Source organism: Chlorocebus sabaeus, chromosome 22, assembly GCF_047675955.1.
Source record: "Chlorocebus sabaeus isolate Y175 chromosome 22, mChlSab1.0.hap1, whole genome shotgun sequence".
NCBI lineage: Eukaryota > Metazoa > Chordata > Mammalia > Primates > Cercopithecidae > Chlorocebus > Chlorocebus sabaeus.
The window spans coordinates 78,637,207-78,651,259 of record NC_132925.1 but is presented as its reverse complement, the minus strand read 5'-3'; the positions used below and the strand labels follow the sequence as shown (position 1 = coordinate 78,651,259).

General features: G+C 40.7%; 1 protein-coding gene across 7 annotated transcripts in view; it reads right to left on the bottom strand.

Moving 5' to 3' along the window:
• The window catches only part of FHIT (fragile histidine triad diadenosine triphosphatase), a 1,488,394-nt gene that overhangs the window by 1,379,763 nt on the left and 94,578 nt on the right, over positions 1-14,053 (bottom strand). For 2 of the 7 annotated variants that reach the window (XM_073009985.1, XM_073009982.1), the window contains 2 exons: positions 10,858-10,943; positions 5,404-5,479 (listed from right to left, as the gene is read on the bottom strand). The exons of 4 other annotated variants lie outside the window; for them this stretch is intronic. The gene's annotated coding sequence lies outside the window, so the exon portion shown is untranslated. The remainder of the gene's footprint in view (positions 1-5,403; positions 5,480-10,857; positions 10,944-14,053) is intronic. One more of the 7 variants, XM_073009983.1, reaches the window with a different exon arrangement.

Sequence of the window (14,053 nt, the reverse complement as noted above, 5' to 3'; positions counted from 1 at the left end):
CCCTTAGAATAATCAAAAAACTGAAAAAAAATGATTCATGGAAGAATGGTTTACACACAGGAACAAGAAATCACTTGTATTTAAGAAGGATTATTTCAACTGGCACTTTTTTACTGAACACAAAGCAAAAAATTAATACATTTGAGTATATGAACAAGTTTGTGTTTTAACCTATTCAATCAAAATATTTTTACTACAAGAGAAGGAAGCTAAAATTACCTTATGTTAGGCATATGAATACTTGAAAGCTTATGATAGATATTTGAAATCATTTTAGTCAATACCAAAGCAAAAGCAAGGATCAAGAAAAAGTTTTTTGTTTTGTTTTTAACTCAATTTTTCTTATAAATACCTAATTGTTCTCCCTAAAAAGTTCCTAAATAACCTGATGGATGATCTGCAAATTTCCAGGCAGGTAGCAGGAACTCTCTAGAAGTAAATGTCCCAGAAACATTGCAAATCAAATCACTCAAGTCTTAATAGGTGGCTTAAAACTGGGTATTACATTGCAAAGTTTTATAAAAATCATCTGGCAAACAACTGTCTTTTCTTCAAGATGTAAACAATGAAACAATTAGGTTTAAACTGTCTAAAACTATGTGCTCAAATGTCCCATTTTAGATCAGAGTCTAAGTGGGACAATGATGGAGCAGTTAGAATTTTCTCAGATAGTCAGAGGGGGAAACAGGAAAAGAGTGGGAGGAGGAGTAATCTTTCAAGGAAATTTTTTTAAATGACAGTATCAATATTGAATATTTCTGGAGTATCAATCATTATGGTATGCCCTTGACATATAGAACCTTCTCCAGTCCATACACACTGTCCCCAATCCGATTTTATAGATAGGTAACAGGATGGTAGAGTTGCTGCTTAGGGAATTAAGTAAGTGACCAAGATCCAGTGCTTAGCTAAGTCTTGTCTTCAGTAGGGTGAAGCTGGGGCTGGGGGTGGGACCTCTGTGGTTCAAAGCCCCAGCCCCTTGACTTCACACTGCAGCTTCTAGTTGGTATCTATGGCATCTATGAGTCTGACAGTTATATTTTCACTCATTTTCAGTCAAATATTTGTCAGGCATCTACTTGAGCCAGAAACCATTCTAGGCACTAGGGCCCAATAGGAAACAAGACAGAAAACAAAAGCAAAAAAAAAAAAAAAAAAAAAAAAAAAAAAAACTTACCTTCATGCCTTTAGAGTCTTCTTCGTAGTTTGGAGAGAAAGACAATTGTATTAGTCCATTTTCATACTGCTATAAATAAATGTCAGACACTGGGTAATTTATAAAGAAAAGAGGTTTAATTGACTCACAGTTCCTCATGGGTGGGGAGGCCTCAGGAAAATTACAATCATAGCAGAAGGGGAAGAGGCACATCTTACATGGCGGCAGGCTAGAGAGAGCAGGTAAGGGCAGGGAAAACTGCCTTATAAAACCATCAGATCTTGTGAGAACTCACTCCCTATCAGGAAAACGGCATGGGGGAACCACCTCCATGATCCAATCGCTTCCCATCTGGTACCTCCCTCAACAAATGGGGATTATAGGGATTACAATTTGAGATAAGATTTAGCGGGGACGCAGACCCAAACCATATCAACAATAAAACAAAATAAACTGTAAAGTATTTAACACGTTAGCTGGTGATAGGTGCTGTAGAGAAAGACAAAGCCCAGAAAGAGCGTGGGGAGAGTCCCAGGGTGGGTGGTGGAGGAGGTTCCAACTTGAATGGTGTGGGCCTCAGGGAAATCTTATAAAAACCCCAAGAAGATGAGAGTGCAAGCCCTACTGTACAAGTTCCTGGAAGTAAGGCATATGGGGCTGAGGGAACTGAAGGGCAGAGCACCCCTAAAAGGCCAGAAGAAAAGCAGAGAGCCTGCAGTGGAGTGATTAAGAAAAAAGCAGGAGGAAGTGAGGTCAGAGAACCACGAGGTCAGTGGCAGATGACGCAGGGCCTTGTAAGCCATCACAGTGCCATCTCTTCTCCAAGGCAAGTGAGCAGGTTGAGAACCAAGGAGGGATCTCTCCCCAACTTATGTTGTAACCGAATCATTTGATTTTGCTGTTGAGAATCAACCAAAAGATGCAAGAGAAGACCTCTTATGAGCCTGCCACAATAATCCAAGTGACAGGTGCCAGTGGCTTGGGCCCAAGCGATAGTGGTGGAGGTGATGAGGCATGGTTGGATGCTGGATGTAAGACTAGACACTGCCATGGCTATGCAGTTTGTTCTGCCACTCAATTGTTTGGCATAACACAAACTCACAGGAGGAATTCTATATAAAAGACCTATATAGGTGAGATAAGATCTCCAACTCTTAAATAGCAAAGAAAATCAAATGTTAATTGGCAAATATAATGTCAAAAAGATGTGCTTGAAATAATTAAAATAGGCAAAGGATTGATCACCTAAAAATAGAAGTAGAAAACGAAACGCCCCCTGACAGTTTTCATCTCTCACAATTAAATATTAAGCTTCCTTCTTAAGAATAACTTGGCCGGGCGCAGTGACTCACACCCGTAAACCCCGTACTTTGGGAGGTCGAGGTGGGTGGATCACCTGAGGTCAGGAGTTCAAGATCAGCCTGACCAATATGGTGAAACACCATCTCTACTAAAAATACAAAAATTAGCCAGGTGTGGCCTACAATCCCAGACACTCAGGAGGCTGAGACAGGAGAATCACTTGAAACCAGGAGGCAGAGGTTGCAGTGAGCCGAGATCATGCTACTGCACTCCAGCCTGGGCGACAGAGCGAGACTCTGCCTGAAAAAAAAAAAAAAGAAGAAGAACTTTGTATTTCCTACTTTGCTTTACACATCTACACATAGAAGGTATTTTAAATGTTTATGGTTTGTTGATTTTAAAAAAGGCTTTGTTAAAATGAAAGTATTAAATGGGTAAAAAATAGAACCAAGTTTGTGTGACAGTACACTAGATTTCACATTCCCTTTTGCAAGTATTTATTGAACACTCTCTATGGACAAGGTACAATTTCAGATATTAGGGATCTGAAGAGAAAAATCAGTAAATGACGTTATTTAGTGCAAGGACAACATAGACAATAATGAAAAAAGAAAAAGAGATAAACTCCAGCTGAAAAAATAAAGACCACATAGCACCTATTTGTTAAAAACAAGATTCACAGAATACAGTGCGAGGCCAGGGAATAAATGAAAAACCTACAACTTTGATGACTTATTGTAGGACCAGGCATATTACTTAACAGCCCCAATCCTCTATTTCTTCAATTACAAATGAAATATAAAAGTATCTCCTAAAACCTGTCAGAAGGGTTAAATTATGTAACTTAGAAGATAGTAGAGGTTCAATAAAGGTTAGCATTCTTCCCTAATTTTTTTTTAATCTAACCTGCAATTGCAATATAGGTGACAACATCTTCAGAGTTGAAACACACTTCCGCCAGCTACACAGTCTTCATGAGATTGTCCCATCCACAGGAGTAATATGTGGGCCTGTCCTAGTTTGATGTTCTCTTTGTGTGCCAAAGAAATGATTATCCCCTAAAAGCAGCAGCCGTCATTTGAGACCTCTCTACTTTGTTGATTTCAAACTCTGTTACTACTGGGATTTAAACTAAAGCTTTAAGATTGAAAAGAATAATAAACACTGCAGGCTCCCAAAAGGGAAACACTTATCTTCTGAAAAAACAAGGTTGTCTTTTTTTTTTTTCCCCTTAATTCTCAATGTTTATTCTGGAAGATTCAAGGTTATCTACTACTTGTTTTTCTTCCTCTCCAATGCTCAACTTGAAAGTCACTCAAAAGGTTCACTGGCATACATAAGCCTGGACCCTATACATGCTTCCTACCTGAAATATGCTCTTACTTAGGAAAAATGCCAAGCGCCAATAACTGTGACCTACATAAATTCTAAGGTCAGTGCAAGGAGGGCAAGCGAGGCATTACTGAATTGTATGTGTCACGCCATACAAGCCGATGTGCAGCTCCCTCAAAGTCTCAAAGTCCTCAGTAACCGTGAATAAACGATGTCCTTGAGTCCAAAAAGACTATGACATCCCCCAATCAAAGTATGAAATTGGAAAGCATTGCCTCCTTTGTATTTTCTAGAAATGCTCCATGTGTTCATCAATAGGATGCCAGTCCCAGTGTAAGACACAGACACAGGACATTCAGTCCATGTGATATAAGGTTGAAATCATCCTAATTGTCGACATGAGAAAATGAAAAGGAAATTTGTGGCATCTAAATACGTGTATAACTTTTTATCCGATCTGGTTTTTGCTCTGGTTCTGTGCAACCTGAAATAAGGAGAGTGTGCAACTGCTTGGTGACAGATTGCACAGGGATGAAGGACTGTGAATGGATGAATAGTCGGAACATGGTTGAACTCAGGAATGAATGAGCCAGATTCTCCTGATGAAATGGCTCCACTCTGGAGATGGAGCCCAAGAGAGATGCTGAATTCACTTTTTCACACCCCAGGGATCAATTTGATTAATAACCTCTCTGCTGCCTTAAAATCACTTGGGAACACCTGAACAAAAAACAAATTCAAAGCAAGATCTTTGAAGCTTAGAGAAACTGAATTGAATCAGGAGGTGAGAGTCTTGAACTTTGACTATTTCAGCTACTATACGCCTATGTCCCTCCAATTTCAGCAAGATGCTGAAAAAGTACTTAGGGTAATAAGTTTGAAAAATGTTACACTTCTTGGAAAACCAGTGCTTAAGTGTTCAGTAAATGATACCTTGTTTCTGAATTTCCCTAGCAGCACTGAATTCTTAATCATTCACTTATCCATTTAATCATTCAAAAGAAATTTATATCTTCACTTTTTCTCCTGATTGCATGGTCATACATGCTTACTGTAAAATATGCAAATGAAATAGTATCGCATCAAGGAGAAAGTATAAGTCTCTAGAAATGCCAGAAAATGTGTATTTGTTAACCACTACATTCTAGGCTGCGTGCTAGAGGTGCCATGGAGTTAGCAAAGTAAATCAGACAAGATTCCTGTCCTCAAAAAGACCACAGTCTAGTAAGAGAGATGATAACAATAAAAGTACTAAAATATAATACAAGAAGCAATGCAAGTCAGTAAAAAAAGGTCTGAATAAATGCTATAGGAGGTCCAAGTAAAAGAAATGACTTCTACCTAAGAATGTCCGGGGAAAACTTCTTTTGCAAAAAGAACCTGTTTCTGCCATTTCCTTGACCATACAACTCCACATGTTGTGTTACTTATGAGTCCTCTGCTCAATGCTGAAAAGATTTCCCTACACTAAGATCTCAGTGCTTCATTTAACTTGTGCAAAATTGCCAAGTACACATTCTTATGATCTCCCCAAAGATTCAGCAATTCTGAATTCCGAGCACACCTCCAAACAGGGTAAACATAAAGAAATCATTTGATCATTAGTTACTTACCGTTGTCATTGTTCACAGAAATTGGGGAAATAGAAAACTGTAAGACTGGAAAAAGATAAGTGCTCCCCCAGGCCGTCTAAAAAACACAAAAATGTTGGACAAAATAAAGAAGGCCTAAGTTTGGAAGAAGGATAAGAGGCACACAAATACAGGAGCATGCCACACACATTTAAAACTCAATACATAAGAGCTAGAGAGAAGGCTATGTAGAGTCAACGTGGGTTTGAAATACATAAAAGCTGAGGCTATATAAAAATCTGCATTTATGATAACTCTTCTAGGCAGGGAGGTTGTTGAGTACAGATGAAAAGAACCAGGAGACCAATGGTGACAGAGAATTCTGTCTTTGAGAAGCTGGGAGAACTAGAATAAGACACTTAACCCTTTGGGTTTCATGATTCTCATTATTAAAATAAAAATAATGATCCTAGCCCTGTATGAAATTCAAATGGGATAATATATTTGAAAGCATTTTACAAAACAGTTCATAATGTATTTTATAAAACGCGTAGGGTTAAAGTAGTTGGCCAAAATTCTAATGAAAGATTTGTGGATTCAGGACATAAATCTGAATTTTCCAAGTGACCAATCCCAAATTGTTAACTGCACTGTCCCTCAGAAGTAAAAAGGATTTAAACAACTCAACAGGTAAAAATAATACTTCCTCCAAAATAAATACCATATCATATTCCCCTTTGTTCCTCCAGCATCTACACCGTGCTTTGCACAGAGTGAGTACTCAGTACTCTAGAAGCAAAACTCATCTTTCTCCTACTCTACATTCCTATCTCTTAGCAACTACTAATTTTCTGTTGCATTTTTAGTGGACATCAGCATCAATAAGTTGCCATCCCAAAGAACAAAGTCAAATTGGCAAAACGGTGGATGGGCTAGCATCCATCTTTGGTTGTTATCAAAATATTCTCCTTCCTCAGCACACTCAAGTGAAGGCCATAAGTGGACTGTCTGGGCTGAAAGTCTTCCCATACTTCCCCCACTCTGGTATCATTAAACATTCTTCACAGTGTTGGTCAGGAGAGGATGGCATGGATGGGCACTGGATATGCAAAGTGGCCCAGGTACAGAGCAGTCTTGTCAAGCATGGAGAGTAGCGGCCCACTCTTGGCCCCAGGCCACTGCCACTGCCACTAGCCTGTTATTTGTAAGAGCACAGAACATGAGCCCAGTCTGCCGTGTACTTCACAGCAACATCTTGACAATTTTGAAACACAAAAAAGATTTTGTTGTTTACTGGGTACAAGACAGGCAGGACTGAAAAGGAATTCTTTAAAGGTTAGTGGTGCAATACTGGATAAGAACTTTACACATCCCAGTCTTCCTTCATTGGTGTCAGAACAGGATTAACAGGAAGACTGGCCAGCAGATGCCCAGGGTACAAATCTAAGAGGGTACTAAAGTAGCCCCAGCAAAGTAATACAGTGAAGAACACAGCATTTATCAGAACTTTCTTCAAGAAGGGAATTGGGTTTCATTGTAAGAAATAATTTGATAAAACAATTGAGGTAGAAGAGGGATGACATGCTTTGAAAAAACTAAAAACAAGGCCAATAAAATGCCTTATTGTAGGGTGGGTCCAATAACCAAAGGGCTTTCATTTTGCTAAGCTGGGTATGGAGGCCAGGACACAGTAATCTGTTGTCATCTTCCTCCACAAGCAGCACTACTCAAATCTGTTATTTCACTTGATTGCTGAAGGGACACTGGATTAGTGTGCATGGGCCACCCACATGTCTTGACTGAGCCCTACATGGGATCACCAGTTCTCAGAAAAGGTCTGGCTGTTCTGTGTCAGTTCCCCAGTCTCCATTTCTTGTCTCCTTTACCTTATTCATCCATGGAATTCAATTACAAATATTTACTGAACACCTGCTATATTTCAAGCCCTGGGAAGGGAGAGATGAGCACAACACAATCTTGGTGCCAGATGAACACATGTTCTAGACAGACAACTAAGTTAATTATAAGGCAAACGGATGGGAGCGCTATGAGAGAAACATACAAATACAAACATGGGGATGCAGATAAGGAGGGAGGGAATGCTTCATGGAAAATGTGACATTTACGTAGGGTCTCTTAGGATCAGGAGGAGCTGACCAGGTGCAAAACAAGTATAGAGAAACTCAAGGGTGATGAATGATGGGCACAGCAACTTCAGCAAACTATAAAGAGTCCACAGTGACCACAGCACAGGCAATGTGGTTCAGAGTGCAGAAAATGAGGCTACTGATAAATGTCAGAGCCAAAATTTGAAAAGTCTTTGAAGCCATTCCAGAATGTTGAGATTTTACTCTGGAAGCACAAGGGAGCTATCAATGGTTTTAAGCTAGAAGTAAAAGAAAAAAAAAAAAAAAAAAGTGCTAGATTTGTGTTCAGTGAAAGAACTCTGGCAGCAACTGAAAACTAATGGATAGAAATGGGGGGTAGGGAGTAGAAGCAGAAATTGCAATGGCCCAGGATGAGAACAGAATATAGAAAAACAGGCATTTCACAGGCCAAAATCAATGGTAGTTGGCGAGTATAGTGCATAGTGATGAAGAGGAAAGAGTTCCTGTCTCCTAATTCATTCATACTCATCCATTACATCTCAGATCAAATGCCACTTTCTAAAGGAAGATGTCTCAAACCCCAAGAATAAATTAGGTCCTTCTGGACATGCTCACAAAGCACATCGGACTTTTCCTCCACAGCATTGACCTCAGTTTATAATGCTATATTTGTGTAATAAATAAAATTAATATCTGTATTTGCTACCAGATTGTGAGCCTCTTGCGGGTACAACCATGTTTGTTTTGTGGTTCCTGTATTCCTAGTATCTGGCTTTTAGTAGGAACTCAAAAGCTATATTTTGGAAGCAATGAGGGAAGGCACTTAAAGATCACATAAAGACTTCTATACTGCAATGCCAGGTAGCTGGTGATCCCATTAACTAAAACAGGACATGGGAAAAAGAGGAAAAGGTGGAAATAGGGAGAAGAAAATGAATTCCAGAATAAGCAAGGTAAATTGGAAAAATCTTCAAGAATTCTAGATGGAGATTTCAAATAGCTTGAAACTCAGCAGAGTCAATCCAGAGATTATAGATTTAGGAATCATCTATGCAATGGAAGAGATGAGAGTCACTGCTTTACTCAAGTATATGGCTCCAGGAGAAAAGAGGCTCAGAGATGGAGCCCTGAGGAAAGCCAAAGGTAGAATCCAAGCAAATTAAATAATCCAGCAAAAACACTGGGAAAGAAAGTCTGAGAGCCAGGAGAACAACCATGAGAGGGTTGTATTTTAAGAGGTCAAGGGGCCAGACGCAGTGGCTCATGCCTGTAATAATCCCAGCACTTCGGGAGGGCAGAGGCAGGTCGATTAACTGAGGTCGGGAGTTCAAGACCAGCCTAACTAACAAGGTGAAACCCCATCTCTACAAAAAATACAAAATTTTAGCCAGGCATGGTGGCAGGCACCTGTAATCCTGGCTACTCAAGAGGCTACGGCAGGAGAATTGCTTTGAACTCAGGAGGCAGAGGTTTCAGTGAGCTGAGATCACACCACTGCACTCTAGCCTGGGTGACAGAGTGAGACTGTCTCACATACATGCGCGCGCACACACACACACACACACACACACACAAGAGGTCAAGGGAGGTAGAGCTCAAGAAAAAGAAAGTGCTCAGTGGGGCCCAATATTACCAAGGGGAGGGAGTTGGCTCATAAGCCTCATAAAGAGGTGGGCTCTGGGATTCAGGCAATGTCTATTTCCAAAGCGAAAGATCCCAAACTCCCAAAGAAAAGCTGAAAACAATGATGAAAACAGCAGGTGTGCACAGAGGAAACTTAACAACATGCAAGAAAATACGTATTTATTCAATAAGTATTTGTTGAGCTTCTACTATGGTCCAAGCATTCTACATTGGAAGTATAGCAGTAAACAGGATATAATGGTCTGTGGGCCCAGAGGATTTAAGAGGGGATGGGATCAAGATCAAAGAAAAAGAGTCTGACTTCAAAAAGCTATGAGACATCTCTTCAAAGGAAGGAGAAATGATCTGGGGCTAAAGATTGTATGGACAGAGTCCTAGAAGTATCAAGAAGACAGAAAATTTTAGGGCTGTCATGACTTGGGTTGCCCGAAGCCGAAACCTGAGACAAGGATTTAGGTGCAGGAGTTTATCTGAGAGATGACTCCAGGAAGCAGATATTAGGAAATAGGGAGTAAAAAGGGAAAAGCAAATGCCAACCTAAGGGTACATTATCAAGTTTACCACTGAGAGCAAGAGGCTTGTTTGGCCAGAACCTCCAAAGTACACAGCATGCCTCCAGAACGATTCACCCGAATCTCAAGGCCGGAGCACTTATTCACATGTTCAAATGCCCAGTGGCTGAGAGTAGCTTCTGAGGGCATTTATTCCCACAGATGTCCAGGCTCCTCTTCAGCCCAGGCCATGCAGACTCCCAGCATAAGAGATGCCCTTGGGAAAGAAAGCAGAAAAGTAGGGGCTAGAGGTGGGAAGCTGACTTGGACAAAACTGGTTACCACAGTTGGAGCTGAAATCAGAGATAATTTCACAGAGAGACTGTGAAAATGGCCACAGGGGCATCTGCCACAAAGGTAGCACTGGTGAGAACTAGGTGGAAATGGCTAACGATTCAGCCTCGGCTAGTTAAGGAGAGAAAAAAAGAATGCTAAGAGAAAGTAGCTTGGGAAGTTTTCTAAGGTCTAAGCTTCCTTTCAATGCTTTTTGGCCTCTGCATAAAAATATGAACTTAGGGACTTACTAATAGATCAAAGTTAAGATCATAGAGAAGGCTTTACACTCCTCTAGGGCAAGGGCATATTAACCATTGATATTTATTGAGCACTTACTATGTGCCAGGCACTTTACAGTCATCATCAAATAAATCATCCTTGCAACTGTATATATTCATTAGTATTATTGTTCCCATTTTATAAAGGAAGAAACTGAGGCTTAAAGATTTTTTAAAGCTTTTAAGGTCTATGGGGTAACAACCTATTTCATTTTAAGTGTATGTCAATAACCCACACTTGCATCCTTGTGTCTGAACACACACACACACACACACACACACACACATATGCACAGTAAAATCAGACATGAGGAATTTCTGGTTTTACTATTTAGTTTATTTAGCTTCCCTGTCTATTTCTTCATTACATGGATAACGAAGCACTTCTAGACTCTTTAATGAATAAATTTCTTTAATTTTTAAAAAAATGTATAACAATTGATCAATGTGTTTTCATCAGATACATGGACTAGAAATATAGAAAATAAAGATTTTTAGGTATAGAAACCTGAGCAAAAACCCACTACAAAATACCACCAAAAGCACAGAGCTAGTTGAAGTCAAAAAGGGAAAAACTAAAAGCATCTAAAGATTTTAAACTCATTACAGACCAAAAGGTAAATCTGATTGAAAACTTACCTGCATCTTTAATTTGGAGGCTCATGATCATGCTGGAGGTAGGAGGCAACATTTAAGGAGATATTTTGGCCAATCATCACTATTTTCTTTAACACAAGAACAAGGAGGGAGAGGGAATGATTAGATAACATCCATGGAGGACTAGGTGAAGGAAAAGCAGAGAGTGATCATATTCCATATCCCCAGACACTTGGATTAGCCTCAGGGAGGCTGGTTAGGCAATGCCACCACCACCACTGTTGCCACACACCCCTCACCCACCCAGCACTCCCAGAATAAAGCTGGTTTGTAATTAGTTTAGGCTGTAGAGGCTTGTATCATTACTGGGCATTTGCCATAATCGAGATAATGTTTCATAATCAAATTAACTTGGCTCAAAAACTTGATTTGGAATCTGTTTGTGGTTGGTCATCAAACAGCTTTCAGGGTGCTTGGAGCATAAGATATGCAAAAAGTAGGTAAGTAGTACATGAACACAGAAGCAGAGGAAAATGTGGCTATGTTTTAGTCACAGAGTATTTACAATGGGGGTTGGAGGTAGGAAGACAGTGAATATACAAGAAAAGGATTTGAAATTGACCCTCAAATAATTATCTTTTTAAATAAAATAACAATATTAAAACCACATGCTTAAAATATGTACGGCTAAGCACATCAGCAGAGACCAGGATACCAGATCCTGAGTTCTTCAAAGGCAGGACTGTCCAAGTCATTCATTTTTGCTTCACCAGAGCCTAACACATTGCCTGGAGCAGCGTTGGTACTCAGGAAAACCTTCTGTCGAATGAAGGACCGTCATGCTGTTATAATAATTAGGAGAGGACAGCACAGAAACATGGAAAACCTTTTTAATCTACTGGAAAGTGAAAATGATATGTCAATGGATTGCAACCATGTACAAAAACAGGTGTGTTTGAGGACAACTAGAAGATAAGGGGGCAAAAATGAAAATACTGGTGTCAGATGTTAGGATTCTGCATGTATTGTTGTTTCTGAAACTGTATTTAATTTAATGTCAGAATATAATCTTTGTAATTTCAGAATCTAGCAATGGTTCCATGTTGGAGGGAGGGAAGGAATTGGATACTGAATGAACTGATAGCTTATAGGCAAAGGTTCAAACTTTGCTTAGCACTGCAGACTCTTTGTGGCATAGTCCCCAAGAACTCCAGTTTTATATCATATCCCTGCTCCTTCCTTCTTCCCCATCACACTGAATAGTTTGCCTTTTCTAAAATATATCACAGGTTTCACCCTCTTTTTTTTTCGGTACACACTCTTCTCACTATTTGGAATGCCCTTGTTTCCGTCCCTTCTTCATATGGCTAAGTCCTACCCATTCTTCAAAACACAACTCAGATATTTCCCCTCTGAGAAGCGGTCCTGATTCCCCACACCCTATCCCAGTCTCAATTTTTGGCCACATCTCTGAGTTTCTATAGCAACTTATGCGCTTACCTCTTTCAGAGCCCTGTCTCACTATGCTCCAATCACTGGTGTACTTGCCTTTCTCCTCCACTAGCCTGGATGCTACCTACAGATAATGTAAAGATACCTGGGGCTACAAAGGCCAGTGGATGACCCACTGTCTTTTTTACCAAACTGTGACAGTATGGTCACTTAGTCAAGACTCTTTTGGTTGCAAGTAACAGACATCCATTGAAACTGCTTTGAGCACAAAAGGGGAATTTATTTATAAGGACATAGAGATACTTCTCAGAGCCCAAGGTTAGAAAGTGCAGACACTGAGGTCTGGATCCTGGAGCTAGAAAGCCTACAGAATCAAGGCAGCTACTCTCTTAGTCAATCAGTCTTACTCTCTCCCCATACCTGCCTCTCTCCCTGCAACCTCACACAGTCTTTTAATCTGCATATCTCCAGAGGCCTGTTATATTCTTCTCTCTTTCTTTCTCCCTTTCTTGTTGCGAAAGACAGTTATATAGTAGCTACAAGTATGAGCTCATACTACCTGTGTTCATGCCTGGCTCTGCCATTAACCAACTATATGACCTTGGATAAATTACTTAACCTCTCTGTGACTCAGTTTCCTCTTCTGCAAAATGGGAATAAGAAGCGGACCCACCCCATAGGAGTATTACAAGGATTATTGAATTAATCTAAGACGTGGCTTCCCACTGCTCCCAAGTTTACACATCTACCTAGTCTATCTACAAATATGTCTTAGTCCCAGACCAAACTTCTGAGAAAGACAACCTGGCTGTCCCAGCTTGAGTCAGCTGTGGATCTTTGATCTACTGAGCCACAGCCTGGGAGCCAAGTTAAAAACCTGATCACGAGGGCCCATCCTTGAAGATAAAGTGACAGTTCTTAGAGAAAGAGGCCATGGGCTGAGCTGACACCACAAACAAAAGCCTGCTGCAGCCCCTAACTAACCTCTCATGAGCCCATGAAGCCATGCTTGTGGGCCTGCCTAGGATTACAGCTGAGTTTTTTCACCTCATGGCCCTGAGCAAGGCTCGTATTTAAAACACACAGCTGCCTGTCAGACTGCAATGACACCTAAGGGAGCTCCACACGCTGGCACTTAATAAAGGCTTAATGGTGATGATGGTGGCGCTGACAAAAATGACAGTGGCACAACAGGCCACACCACGGGCTGCTGTTGCTTCCCAGCAGCTCTCTGCTGGGCCCCGTGGCTTGAAGTTGAAATCAGCACATCCTTCTAACTCGACTAATGTGGCTTGGCTCTGGGGCCGACCCTCATCAGATCCCATCCAGCTGCTAGTTAGTTAGATTTATACCCCACGAAATCCATTGTCACACAAGGGCTTCCTCCTCACTGCCAGAGTATAAAGAACATAGACACAGCATCCAATAATCAAAGGAGGAAAGGCCTCCAAAGAAAATTAACCATTTGACTTCAAAGTGTTATGCTGCTGATCTAGAATTTCCAACCAAATGAGATCAGCTGAAGGTCTTGCACTTTTAGATAACAACAACAAAAAAAAAGAACCACAGCTGTGGGCTCTCACTAGCCCATAAATAAAGCCCCGTGTGCAACTCTATATCAAACTTTTTTTTCTTTTTTTGGAGACGGAGTCTTGCTCTGTCACCCAGGCTAGAGTGCAGTGGCGCGACCTCAGCTCCCTGCAAGCTCCGCCTCCTGGGTTCATGCATTCTCCTGCCTCAGCCTCCCGAGTAGCTGGGACTACAGGTATGTGCCACCATGCCCGGC